The sequence below is a fragment of the Tamandua tetradactyla genome, chromosome 16 (genome assembly GCF_023851605.1).
Source record: "Tamandua tetradactyla isolate mTamTet1 chromosome 16, mTamTet1.pri, whole genome shotgun sequence".
In the NCBI taxonomy this organism is placed as follows: Eukaryota; Metazoa; Chordata; class Mammalia; order Pilosa; family Myrmecophagidae; genus Tamandua; species Tamandua tetradactyla.
The window spans coordinates 26,972,263-26,986,579 of record NC_135342.1 but is presented as its reverse complement, the minus strand read 5'-3'; the positions used below and the strand labels follow the sequence as shown (position 1 = coordinate 26,986,579).

At 38.9% G+C, this 14,317-nt stretch overlaps 1 protein-coding gene across 1 annotated transcript in view; it reads left to right on the top strand.

The window, feature by feature from the left end:
* The first annotated feature begins 2,462 nt into the window (after positions 1–2,462).
* Positions 2,463–14,317, top strand: part of LOC143660052 (uncharacterized) — a 48,777-nt gene continuing 36,922 nt past the window's right edge. Inside the window, exon 1 of the mRNA XM_077133429.1 lies at positions 2,463–2,664. The gene's annotated coding sequence lies outside the window, so the exon portion shown is untranslated. The remainder of the gene's footprint in view (positions 2,665–14,317) is intronic.

Sequence of the window (14,317 nt, the reverse complement as noted above, 5' to 3'; positions counted from 1 at the left end):
CTCTGAAAGGTCCCTCAAATTTTTGAAAATTAAAAAAAAACACTCATCTAAATAATATAAGTTAATTAGGAAATCAAAAGGCAAAATATTTTGGGAAACATCTATTCACCTTGAACTTTTCTCTCTAAAAAGGATGTTGAATTAAAGACAGAATAAAAGAAACAAAATTGTCAGGTTATAACTTTTAAAATGGGCCATGAAGGTTCATTATGCTTTCGTTTACATTGGAAATTTTCAATAAAAACTCAAAAAACTAAGTTGAAAAACAGGACACTGTTGCACTAGACTTAACACAATAGAGCTTTCTTTTTAAATCCATGGTTCTCAAATCAATTTTTCCTCAATTTGAGCCCTATTTGGAAGCATCCATCACAATTAACTTCACGATTTCCTTGTTTCTAATGTAATGGAAAGTTGCCTTGCCCCTACATCTTTAAAGAAGGTTTAGGTAAAAAATTTCAAAAGAAAAATAAAGATCCCTATTCTTGAAAAATAAAGGCATTTCAGGAAACATCTATTCGCCTTGGACTTTCTCTCTAAACATACAACAGCTATTCTTTCCTCCTCTAGGCAATTCTCTCAGGGAAAAAAAAAATGGAATTATGGGATTTTAGGTATTTCTTGAGGCATACTCTAATTAGAACACACCCTCTTCCTCCATCCCCACAATGTAACCCTCACTTAACACAAAGGACAGTCCAAAGGAAACTAGAGTAGTGCTGCTGTTTCTGTATCAGAGGTCACAGGTGTCTTGGGCTAGAAATCTATTTGTGGATTAAAAGCTGCCCACTGGAGACAGAGACCTGGAATGGAGTTCTACAGTTTCTGAAGCAAGAAGCTGGCCATTATAGCAGTCCCATTGTACATATTCCCACTCCAGGGCCCAATACACTTCCAAGTGGATTGTCTTGCAAGTTCTGTAACTTAAAAAATTCTCAGCTCAAGACAGGTCTGTGACTTGGGAAAAATTCCTATACTTGAATGAGGGGTTCAGATTTCTGACTTCTCTCCTGCCTGCCAGTTCTCCCATCCAAGCCTTTTCAGGCTACAAGGGGTAACAACTGGGATAATATAACTGTAGTCCTAGAGTGAAATGAAGATGAATATAGAAATGAATCAAAAGGCCCTGTGTAGGGCGGGCCGCGGTGGCTTAGCGGGCAAGAATGCTTGCCTGCCATGCCGGAGGACCCCGGTTCGATTCCCGGCCCCAGCCCATGTAAAAAACAAACAAACAAACAAAATATAATAAAATAAGAAAATGTTTAAAGATGTTTCCCTTTCTTCCTCCTTTCCTTCCTTCTATCCTTCCTTCCTTCTCTGTCTTTAAAAAAAAAAAAAAAAAAAAAAAAAGGCCCTGTGTACGTTGGTAGAAGGGAGGGAAGTGAGGGAGGGGTAGCCACTGTGGTCAAAACAGAAGCAAGTCAAACACTCAAAGAAGCACGAAACCACATGAGACTGATTATCCATATACATACTCAGCCCCAGAATGAACCCCAGGAACACCAAAACAACCTCTACCTCCGCATCTCACTAAACCCCCATAACATGGCAGTATAGAAAGTTATACAAATGACCACACAAAGTCACACACAATCACAGTCACACAGTCACAATCATCAAAGCTATATTGACAGACCATCTAGTCACAAACTAAATCCAGTCATACATAGGGCATACATACAATCACACAAGTATATCCAAACACTGTCAGAGGCACATATGGTCGCAAACACCCTTTCAGAGAAACATTTACTCTCTTCACACAGGGGCAAATACACTCCTGTCATACATATGGCATACACAAAATCAGATAATCGGACAAGCACAACTAAATAGCAGATCAGGGAAATACATGTTCACAAACATCCTATCACAGCAGCACTGTTTCACAACTCAAAACCACAGGCAAACGCCAATCACACGCGATAAGGTTCACATACACAACCTCACAGCGAGCAACACGTGCAAACACTATCACAATCGCAATGTTACATAAGTCATGTCACAAGCAATCCCCAGTAATACATGCGGTTCACACCCAATCACAGTCTGATAATCACCTACACGCTGCCAGGCAGGCAAGCATACGGTCACATTCTATGACAAGCAGTACTACCACACCTTTAGAGTGGCAAATAACCTAAACTCACACAAATGCTCATACACAAAACCACAGTCAAAAGAGCCCGGTACTCTGTCTCACGCCTATAAAACTACACGAGACACGGCCACACGTTAATTTCAGAGACCCTTCCTACGCGTTTCTCAGGCCTGTCACTCTGCACCCTTCCCTTGCAGAAAGGGTTCAGTTCAGAAGACAAGGATTTGGCGACCCGATCAACACACAGTTTCGGGTAGCCTATCCCATCAGGAGCTAAACTAAACACCTACTACACATACTATCTTCGCTTACGCGAGGCCCCAAATCTCGCGAACGAACGGAAATCCAGCCGCGTTCCGGGCGCGGTCCCTCTGGGAAATGTAGTCCACGGCCAGGAAGTTTATTGAGCCAGGCGGGTCAATCCATTTAGCCAGGACCCGCCTTACGTAATATGCCCTTCTCGGCGGCGGCGACCAGGTTACTTTCGGGAGTATCTGTCCGTGCTGACTGTGTAGTGGTCTTGCGCTTAATTTTCAAGTGGTTGTTACTTCAGTCATCGAGGGGTGAGTCCCGGGTCTCGCGGTGATCTGAAGGAAGAGATAGCAGCCGGCGGAAAGGGCAAGAGAGGGAAGTTTCCTCTGCTGAATTGTGGTCCGGGAAACGCTTTGTACTGGCTTTCAGATGGCTATGTGCTTTGCCGGCGGTTGAATGTGGTTGACGGTGTGTGTGTGTGTGTGTGTGTGTGTGTGTGTGTGTGTGTGTGTGTGTGTGTGTGTGTGTGTGTGTGCGTGCGTGTGCGCGCGCGACAACGCAAGATGTCTGGCCGAGTCTTTCCGTGCCCGGGTGTGTGTTGTATTTATTTATGCCTTAGTGTGATTCTTCTTGCTGTTGAATATGAAGTGAGGTTGCATAGGAATGGCATTTTATGACTTTGTGCTATTGTGTTTGTGACCAAAGTGAGCACACGCTTCCCCTATATGCGTAACAGCTAGTCCGTGACAAAACCGGAGGTTCAGAGAGAGAGGAGAGAGAGCTTTATCCGAGTGAGCAATGTAAAAGTAGGAGGCGTGCTGGCCTCAGATCTGTCTCCTCAAACAGGAGATGTTTTGGAAAGTTTTACAGTATTTTGACACAAGCGGGCTTATGATAATGAGAAGCTGGAGATGAGGTTAGAGATAGTTTACTTGTTGAGCATGAGCAGATAGCTTACATACTTGTCATAGGACACGTAAGAAAATGGCTGCCTTAACAAGATGATGGGCGTGATTTTCAGTAGTATACTGAGGTATCTGGGTCACTTGTAGGTTGAGGTATAGGCTACTGCACATGTCCGAAAGGCCACTTCTGGTTAGAACTGGTTTTGTCTAGCAAAATAGACTAGGAATAGGGTGGGTAGACTGTGGTTTCTTCATTAATGAACAGAAAAGGGAGCTGTTAGCAGAATCAGGAGACTTCCAGGTGAGATAAGGGGATGAATTTAAGGTCCAAAGATTTTTATGAGGCTGCTCAGTTACAGTTGCAGGACAAAGAATCAAAGCATCTGGGTTACAGTAAGGTTAGTGCTTACATTTCGGTAAATGATATGTATTAATTCTTGGTTACAGCCGTCTGACAGTATAAAAGAGCTTCTGTTGTTGTGGTTTGTTTGTGATGGGTTTTATATGTATCTCTGATTTTGTGTCCCAAATTGAGTGTGGTTGCATAACTGTGTGAAAATTTGAGTTTACCTAAATTTTCTGTTTCTTTAGGGCATTGTATAGTCTGATTTTAAGTTATCACAAACTTGCGAAATTCTACCACAGAGGAGATACAGTTGTAATTTCATCGCTCTTCAAGAGGAGAAAAAGTAAAATTAAGAAAACCTGCTCAGATTTTCAGGACCATATTTTGATCTCTTCCTAGTAGTGAGACTGGAGTAGCAAGTTTGGTGACCAGGATTTTTAAGTGAATGAAAGGGTGTGCATGATATGGTATGGCTGTATGAACTAAAGATAAAGATGGTCCAGGTGCACTGGTATAGGTTGTATTGAGTGGAACAAGAACTTTGTCAGAGTATATAAGGGAGGTGTAGACTGTTTAAAAAATTTTTTTTAGAGATGACTTTCAAATTTGAAGTTTGTCAGTATGCATTGTTTCAAGCCACATCTGTTTGATTTGGGTTATTTCCTCTGACATTTGAATAGTTAGGATGAATTCTTGCAAGAAGAACAAGGCTGTTGCTTAAAGGTGAAAAGCAGGAATTATTAACTTGAATAGATTCCATGTAGATGGGCTTCCTATTGTGTATTAAACTTAAGTTGTTATGAATGGATTTATTATGATTTGTATTTTTAGAGAAAGTACAGGCAGTTTAATCAAATTTGCAAAGATGTACATTAACCCAGAAAAATTAAGACCGTTAAAAATCGGGCTGCAGGAAATGAGGCCTTCTTTTTTTTTTTAGCAAATTGTTAGATAAAATTAGTATTAAAAAAGTAATATTATATATCCTTTATGGAGGGATACACACCATCCTCCTAGCGATAATAACCTTTGGGGTGAGAAGACGGACTTAGATTAAGGATGGAGAGGTGTCCCAGAATTTAAGCATTGAAAATCTTACTCTGTCTCTCTCTTTTTAACAAGGAAAACCTATTGCATATTTTAAATTAGAATGTAAATAGTCTTCAGTTTCTCCAGAGGTTGGAACTGATAGCCCATATCCCCCAGGCAGACAAAGACGCTCCTTTCAGGCAGTGAATCTAGAGAGGACTTTCCAGTAGCTAAGGGCAAAGGGCAGCCATTTTGGGGGGTAAGGTTAATTTCTCTCTACACATGTAATATATATACTTGTGTAACCTTCACCAAGATTTACCAGTTTTTAATATTTTGCACCATTTGTTTAAGTTCTATGTACATGTATTTACATGTTTTTGCTCAACATTTAAGAGTAAATTGCAGACATTATAAACTTCAGCACTAAATAATTGCCCTGCATAAACTCAGTACCATCAATACACTAAAGAAATTTAACATTGATTCCCAATACCATCTAATATACAGTCTATATTTACATTTTCCCAGCTGTTCCCCAAATGTTCTATATGCCTATTTTTAAAAATTGATCAAGAATCCCAGTCAAAGTTACATTTTGCTTTTGGGTAGTCATGTATTTTTAGTTACCTTATTCTAGAGCAGTAGTTCCTCCCCATCCCTGCCTGTTTTTTACTTTCATGATGGCATTTTTATAGAATCTAGAACATTTGTCTTATAGAATGCCCAGCATTCAGGATTTGTGCATTGTTTTGCATGATTAGTTTCAATTCAAATATATTTGGCCACAATAATATGGGTGGTGTTGTACTCTTCCTAATGTATTTTATCAAAAAGCACATAATTTGTGTTTGATCCATTTTGGTGATAGTAAATTTGATCACTTTTTCACGAATAGCATGTGTACCTGATTTCTCTGTGGTAAAAGACTTTTTCTTTGTAATTAAGAAGTAATCTGATGGAATACATTGAAGTAATTTCACATACAACCTTATTATTATTATTATTATTATTATTAGAGAAGTTTGTTTTTTACAAAACAATCATGAATAAAATATAGGAGTCCCATATACCACCCACCACCAACGCCTTGGATTGGCATAGAATATCTGCCGCAATTGATACCACATTTTTATAATTGTATTATTAACTAAAGTTTATGGTTAAGTTAGAGCCTACTTACTTGTAATAATAGGAATTATAATAGTAGGAATAATACTATACTTGTATAGTATTATTCCATGAATTTTTGAATTCTTATACTGTTACCATACATAAATCTGACATTCCCCCCTTAATCACACTCAGATATATGTTTCAAGTGTTTTTAATCAGGTTCACAGTATTGTGCCACTGTTAACCATCATCCATTATCAGAACCATCATTCCAAATAGGAAGCCTGTACTTTTTTGGGTTCGTCCAGAATTGAACCTGGATCTTCCTCATGGAAGGCGAGAATTCTGTCACTGAACCACCCTTGCACCCAGGAACCCTGTACATTTTAAGCCTTAACTTCCCATTCCATATACCCATCCTGTCCCCTGGCAACCTATATTCTATATTCTGACTCTTTAGCTTTGCTAATTTTAATTGTTTCAAATCAATGAGATTATACACTATTTGTTCTTTTATGTACATGTTATTTCACTCAACATGATGTCTTCAAAGTCTATGTATGTATCAGGCTGAATAATATTCCATTTTATTTATTTAAAATTTAATAGTATTATTTTATGACACTTCTTTTCCCCACCTTGGTGCAGAAGGCGTTGTCAATCCCACAGTGCCAGGGCCAGACGCATCCGCAGGAGCTACTGTCAGGGAGATCTTCACCCCTGAATGTCATGTCCCACACAGGGGGGAGGGCAGTGATTTTCGGGCAGAGTTGGGTCTAGAGAGAGGCCACATCTGAGCAACAAAGAGGCTTCCTGGAAGCTACTCCTAGGCCTTCCCATGGGCAGTCTTACCTTCTCCTCCAGAGAAACAAGTTTCATCAGGGCAAGCCTCAAAATCAACTGCCTGACCCATTTTCCTGGGAGTCCCCAATAGTTGAGAGGGTATTCATGGTTTCCCAGATAGGAAAGTTCAATACTTCCATATATCACTATAATGGGAATCTATAATTCCCAGAGGGTTCTTAGGTTAGCTAAGTTCTGAAACCAAGAGGGATCAGCCCCTCCATGATTATCAATTAATTACATCTATATATATGTATAGCTTTTTTGGGAATCCTCAAGGGACTTCACCAGTACCTTCCAATTTTCAGCCCACTACACTCTGAGATGTATCCTGCATTAAACCATGCTACATAGAACTGCAAGGCCTTACTCTGAAGCCCAGGAGTCTGAGTCATTCAAGTGAGCTATTCAGCCTGGTTGATTTAGAGTATGTGTTAGAGAAAATCTAGGTTCTAGACATGATAAACCTCTCTGCTTTTGATCCCATACAATAGGTGGAGGACTGGAGTATATACACTACCATCTTTTACCCTATATTATGATTAGCCTTAGCACCAGCCAGATTGGCTTTGTTTTTAACCCTGAGACCTGATCTTCCCTTCAGGTTCTTTAACTGTTATTATTTATAGCTATGCTAACCTTCAGGGCTGCAGCATTCCATCTCTGGGTACCAGGTATAACAGTGTGTTCTAGTTTGCTAGCTGCCAGAATGCGATATACCAGAAAAGAAATGGCTTTTACAAAGGGGAATTTAATAAGTTGCTAGTTTGCAGTTCTAAGGCCAAGAAAATGTCAGGGTTTCTCTCCCAAGTGAGAAGGCACATGGCGAATACAGTCAGGGTTTCTCTTTCATCTGGAAAGGCACATGGCAAACATGGCATCACTTGCTAGCTTTCTCTCCTGGCTTCCTGTTTCAGGAAGCGCCACCGTGAGCACTTTCCTTCTTCATCTCCAAAGGCTGCTGGCTAGTGGACTCTGCTTCTCGTGACTTTGTCGCTCTTCTCTGCTCCCTCTGAATCTCATGCTTTCTCTAAACTTTCTTCTTTTATACCATTCCAGTAAAGTAATCAAGACCCACCTAGAATGGTTGGAAACACATCTTCACCTAAACCAGTTTAACAACCACTCTTGATTGAGTCACATCTCCAGGGAGATGATCTAATTAAAGTTTCAAACATACAGCACTGAATAGGGATTAGAAGAAACGGTTGCCTTTACACAATGGGATTAGGATTAAAACATGGCTTTTCTAGGGTACATACATCCCCTCATACCAGCACACAGAATTACTCAAAATCCCAGGGAAATGCCTGCTGATACACGCAGAGCTCATCATTTCAGCATCTGCAAATACATTTACAATTTCAGACTAAGTGTGGTTGCTGTAAGGGTTTACAATCTAGGCTCCAATTCGCTTATAAGTATTTTCTGAAAGTGGCTTTAGCATATTTGTCCTTTTGTTTCTGGCTTATTTTCTGCAACACATTATTGCCAAAGTTTATTCAGTTTGTTGCATGCCTTTTGACATCCTTCCTTTTTGTAGCTGTACCATTATTCCATCGTGCAAATATATCACTGTTCTCCATTCTGCTTTTTGGTGCCCTTCAGCTCCCTCCATCTTTTGGGCATCACAGATAATGTTCAAAATAAACAAACTGTGTCTTACCATATCCTCACATGGTTATACAATTGACAGCACTCTCAATTTTAGGCAGTCTTCATCGGTCCATAACAACAAAGAACTGACAAACACAGCATCAACTATCAAATCAAAACTTCTCTCTCCCCACCAATTAGTTACCCTTGGTAGTGCTGTGATACTGTTGATGTCTTCCTCTTAACTATTGGCCGTAGCATGCATTTTTAGTTTTTTCCCTATACCCCTCTACTGTTGACTCTTTGTCTAATATCAAACCTTTGAAATAGTTCATGCAAAAACATATTTATAATTATAGATTTAATCAATGGGATACATGGCATTATACATCCCCTTTGAACCATATTCACCTTAATATGGCAATATTACTTATAACCCTGCTAATTAGTTATCATTAGTTCTATCTGTTCCCTTGCTTTTAGGTTCAACCTCTTAGGGTAGCTTTTACCCTGTCTTTAGCTTTTGTGTACCTCTAGGTCTGCTATATTCTACAGTGTGGCCTCTGAAATGACCTTTACCACAGTCATGTAGCAGAATCATGGAGTATCTATCTTTTTGTGTCCGACTTATTTCATGCAGCATTATGTCAAGGTTCATTCACGTTGTCTTATGCTTCAGGACCTCATTTCATCTTACTGCTGCATAATATTCCATTGTATATATCACATTTGAATTGTTTCCATCTTTTGGCAATTGTGAATAGTGCCATTATGAACATTGGTGTGCAAATGTCTGTTCGTGTTATTGCTTTCTGCTCTTCTGGGTATAAACTGAATATCGGTATTTCCAGTTCATAGGACAACGCAATATTTAGTTTTCTGAGGAATCGCCAGACTGTCTTCCATAGCAGCTGCACCATTATACTTTTCCACCAACAGTGAATAAGTGTTCCAGTTTATCCACATCCTCTCCAACATTTGTAGTTTTGTTTAATAGCAGCCATTCTTATAGATGCGAGGTGATATTTCATTGTTGTCTTGATTGGCATTTCCCTTATAGTTAATGAAAATGAACATCTTTTCATATGCTTTTTAGCCATCTGTAGTTGCTTCAGAAGTGTATGTCTGTATCCTCTGCTCATTTTATACTTGGGTTGTTTGTTCTTTTGTTGTTGGGCTTTATAATTTCTTCATGTATCCAGCATATCAAGCCTTTACCTGATATGTAGTTACCAAATATTTTCTCACATTTACTTGGCTGCATCTTTACCTTTGTGACAAAGTCCTTTGAGGCACAGAAGCTCTTGACCTAAATAAGAGCTTATAAGGTCTAAATAGACCTCTTGTCTATTTTTTATTTTGTACTTGTGCTTTAGGTGTAAAGTTTAAGACGCTGCCTCCTATTACTAGGTCTTGAAGATATTTCCTGCATTTTCTTCTAGAAGTTTTATGTTTCTGGCTCTTACATTTAGGTCTTTAATCAATTTTAAATTAATTTTTGTAAAAGTTGTAAGGTAGGGGTCCTCTTTCATTCTTTTGACTAGTGATATCTAATTCTCCCATGTCCATTTATTGCAAAGACTGTTCTGTCCCATTTCAGTGGATTTGGGGGCCTTTTGGAAGATCAGTTGTACATAGATTTGGTGGTCTGTCTCTATACTCTTGATTGAATTCCATTGGTGGATACTTCTGTCTTTGTGCCAGTACCATGCTATTTTGACTACTGTGGCTTTATAGTAAGCTTTAAAGTCAAGAAGTGAGTCCTCCCACTTCTCTTCTTCTTTAGGATGTCTCTAGCTATTTGAGATCTCTTTCTCTTCCAAATAAATTTGATAACTAGTTTTTCTAAGGCTTCAAGGTAGGTTATTAGGATTTTGATCAATATTACATTGAACCTGTATATCAATTTGGGTAGAATTGACGTCTTAATGACATTCAGCCCTCCTGTCCATAAGAATGGAATGTTTTTCCATTTATTTAGATCATTTTTTATTTCTTTTAACAATGTTTTGTGATTTCCTGTGTTCTTGATATCCTGGCTAGGTGTGTGTGATGATTAGGTTCTAGTGTTAACTTGGCCAAATGATTATGCACAGTTGTCTGGTCAGGTAAGCACTGGCCTGACCTTTGCTGCAGGAATATTTCATGACTGGTTAATTAAATCATCAATCAGTCCATTGCATCTGTGGCTGATTATATTTGAGATCAACTAAGGTTTGGCTCCTACAAGGTGATAATCCAATCAGTTGCAGGCTTTTAAAAAGGAAGGAGAAAAACTCAGTGCTTCTTCAGCCAGCGAGACCCTCCTGTGGAGTTTGTCCAGACCTTTCATTGGAGCCGCCAGCCTGACATTCATCATCCCTATGGATTTTGGCATGTTCCTTTCCCACCATTACATGAGACAGCTTTATAAATCTCATATTTACAGATCTTTGCTGTCGTCTCTGTTTTTCTAGAGAATCTTGACTAACACAGCTTATTACTAGACACCTGATTCTTTTGGTCACTATTTTGAATGTAATTTTTTCCTTGATTGTCTCCTCAGATAGGTCATTGCTTATACATGGAAACTGATTTTTTTGCACTACTCCTGTATCCCACAATGTTGCTGAATTTGCTTATTAGCTCAAGTAGCTTTACCGTTGATTTCTCAGGATTTTCTAAGTATGGAATCATGTCTACTGCAAATAGTGAAAGTTTTACTTCTTCCTTTCCTATTTGAATGCCTTTTAATGTTTGTTCCTGTCTAATCACTTCAGTTAGGACTTCTAGTACAATGCTGAATAATAGTGCTGACAGTGGGCATCCTTGTCTTGTTCTAGATCTTAGGGGTAATGCTTTCAATCTCTCACCGTTAAATATGATGCTGGCTTTGGGGGTTTCATATATACCTTTTATGATATTAAGAAAGTTTCCTTTGATTCCTAACTTTTGAAGTGTTTTTATCAAGAAAGGATCATCAATCAAGATGATCATGTGATTTTTCCCTTTCAATTTGTTAATTTGTATTACATTGATTGATTTTTTTAATGTTGAACCACCCTTGCACTCTGGGTATAAGCCCCACTTGGTCATGATGTATAAGTTAGTGTGTCATTGGATTCAACTTGCTAGTATTTTGTTAAGAATTTTTACATCTATATTCATTATGGAGATTGATTTATAGTTTTCGTTTCTTGTAGCATCTTTATCCAGTTTTGGTATTTGAGTGATATTAGCTTCATCAATGAGTTAGGTAGTTTTCCTTTTGCCTCAGGTTTTTGGAAGAGTTTGAGCAGGATTGGGCTAGAGCTTTTTGAAATGTTTGATAAAATTCCTCTGTGAGCCATCTGGCCCTGGGCTTTTCTTTGTGGAAAAATTTTTGATGACTGATTGAATCTCTTTACTTGTAATTAGTTTGTTGAGCTCTTCTATTCTTGAGTCAGTCTAGGTAATTCATGTGTTTCTAAGAATTTGTGCATTTCATCTAAGTTGTCTAATTTGTTGGCATATAATATTCTCTTATGTTGTTCACAATATTCTTTTGTGATTTTTAAAAATTTCTTCATGATCTGTGGTAATGACCTCCCTCTCATTTTTAATTTTGTTTATTTTGTTCTCTGTTTTTTTTTCTTTGTCAATCTAGCGAGGGGTCCATGAATTTTATTTTTTTCTCAAGGAACCAACTTTTGTTTTGTTGATTCTTTCTGTTATTTTATTGTTCTCCAGTTTGTTTATTTCTACTCTAATCTTTGTTATCTTTCCTATGCTTTGGGGTTAGTTTGCTGTTCATTCTCCAGATTCTCCAAGTAAGAAGTTAAATCCTCATTTTGCGCATTCTTGTTTTTTAATATAGACATTTAGTGCAATAAATTTCCCTCTCAGCACTGCCCTTGCCATATCCCATAAGTTTTGATATGTTGTATTCTCATTATCATTTGTCTACAGTATTTACTGATTTCTCTATCAATTTCTTCCTTGATCCACTGATAATATTTAAGAGTGTATTGTTTAATCTCCATAAATTTGTGAAAGCTCTGGTTCTTTGGTGATTATTCATTTCCACTTTCATTGTGTTGTGGTCAGAGAGATTGCTTTAGATAACTGCAATCTTATTCAATTCATGAAGACTTAGTTTGTGTCCCTGTGATCTATCCTCTGATCTATCCTGGGGAATCTTCCATGTGGGCTGAAGAAGAATGTATGTCCTGGTGATTTGGGGTGTAATCCTCTATATTTGTCTGTTAGGTCTAATTCATTTATCCCATTGTTTAGATTCTTTATTTCTGCCCCCCCCCTCCATGGGAGACTCATGTTTGATTCCTGGCCCATGCACCCCCCCAAAAAAAGAAAAATTAATAATAATAATGACATAAAGTAGGAATATGATAAAGATATGGAAAACAAGAACAGCAATAAAACACACATCACAGTAGTTGGCCCCAGAATCAGAATGAGACACCCCAGGATATATTGAGAGTGAACTCAGACTGGTACACACCAAAGGGAGAGTAAATTTAAGAAAATAAATAAATAAAGTAGAATAATAAAAAAAAACATTGTAAAAATATAGTATATAAAAATTAAAATAATATAAAACACATATACTACTACTAAATATATAGAAACATTTTTTAAAAAGGAAAAAAGTAAAAACTTAGGCAGGTAGGGAGTCAGCCTGCCTGCACTTAACACCTTCTACCTAGCAGGTGGCGATCCTGAGGCCCCTCCTCCCCGTCTTTAGCAGTCAGACTACGCCTACTGCTTTTCACCAGCATGTGGTTCTTCTGAGGCTGCTCCTCGGGACTGGGGAGCCAACCAGCACTCAGGGATCAGCTGACCCACAGTACCCGGCACCTAGCGGGTCCGCCATGCACTGCACCTGCGGACTGTTTCTAGCACCTGGCCCAGCAGTCGCTTCCTGCTCCCAGAGACCCGGCCCCCTGCAGTGGATAATTGAGTTAACCTCTGGGCTCACTGTGAGTACTGTAGTCCAAGGCAGGGAGGTTTCCCCAGCCAGCAACTGGAGCAGGCTGGAGCAGAGGGATGTTAAATATTTTACTACCCTACCGTTTTTCCTTCTGATGCTTGATCTTAGATGACAACTCAGGTTGGGGTCTGTTCTAGTTTGCTAGCTGCCGGAATGCAACACACCAGAGACGGACTGGCTTTTAATAAAAGGGCATTTATTTTGTTGGTTCTTCAGAGGAAAGGCAGCTTACTTTCCACTGAGGTTCTTTCTTACGTGTAAGGCACAAGATGGTCTCTGCTGGTCTTCTCTCCAGGCCCCTGGGTTCCAACAACTTTCCCCGGGGTAACTTCTTTCTGCATCTCCAAAGGCCTGGGCTGAGCTGCTAGTGCTGAGATGAGGAATGCCAAGCTGCTTAGGCTGTGCTACATTGCGTTCTCTCATTTAAGCACCAGCCAATTAAGTCAAAGGTCACTCATTGCAGTAGACACGCCCCCTAGCCGGCTGCAGATGTAATTGGCAACAGATGAGGTGATGAGGTTCACGTACCGTTGGCTCATGTCCACAGCAACAGAACTAGGTGCCTTCACCTGGCCAAGTTGACAACTAATCTAACTACCACAGGGTCCTTTGGCACCCAGATGCTGTTTATTGCTATTCTCAGAGATATCTTTCTCCTTGTGGCCTGATCCCCTTGGAATTTGCTGTTTGATCATCAGCCTGTCACTGCCCTAATTCTAACCCCGCCTCAATTTCCTGCTCAGCAATTTCTAGCTCCCTTATTCTTTTGGTTTAATGTTTTGTTTGTTTGTTTGTTTGTTTTATATGTATAGAAAAAGCCAATAAACTTCCAAGTACATTTTAGCAAGTAATTATAGAACAGATTTTAAAGTTTGGTATGGGTTACAGTTCAATGATTTTTCATTTTTTTATTTTAGCTGCTCCAAGACACTGGAGACAAAAAGAAATAATGTAATGATTCAGCAGTCATACCCATGTATTAAATTCTATCCTTTCTGTTATACTCCTCCTTCTCCTTTTATTTTCCTTTTTTGATAAATAACATATATGCAAAAAGGCAAGAAGTTTCAATGTGCATTGCGACAATTAGTTGTACAACAGATTTTAAGGTTGGTATCGGTTACAATTTCACAATTTAAGGTTTTTACTTCTAGCTACTT